The sequence below is a fragment of the Benincasa hispida genome, chromosome 5, assembly GCF_009727055.1.
Source record: "Benincasa hispida cultivar B227 chromosome 5, ASM972705v1, whole genome shotgun sequence".
Classification (NCBI taxonomy): Eukaryota; Viridiplantae; Streptophyta; class Magnoliopsida; order Cucurbitales; family Cucurbitaceae; genus Benincasa; species Benincasa hispida.
Genome location: NC_052353.1, coordinates 15,805,585 through 15,806,040, shown reverse-complemented (window position 1 = coordinate 15,806,040; position 456 = coordinate 15,805,585).

Sequence of the window (456 nt, the reverse complement as noted above, 5' to 3'; positions counted from 1 at the left end):
AGCCCACAGTGGAGCATTGTGGGTGGTTTTAATTCCGATGCAAAGCGCAAAAGAATAAGCGAATAGAACGCTTACCACGGGCTTTGACATGCCGCCAGCGAATCCCCTCTGAAAGGAGAGGGTGCCTTCGGGGAATGCGCGGGCGACAGGTTGGTGCATTGGCGTGTCGTTAGGCTCAGTGCCTGGTTGTACTAAGGTGTTGGTTTAGAGTCCCGCAGACGAGCGCAAACCCTCGTGTTAGGTCTGCCAAACCGTTGAGGTTGTGGAACCCTGAGCAGACTGGCTGGTGGAAATAAATGCCGGAAGGCGGAGGAAGCGTCCGAGGATGACGTCAAAGTATCATGGCCCTATGCCGCGGCGACACACATGCTTACAATGGCCAGGGGGGAAAAGGGTTGGATTCCTCACGCAGGGTGAGCTAAACTCCAAAAACCCATGTCCTCGTATCGGATTGTA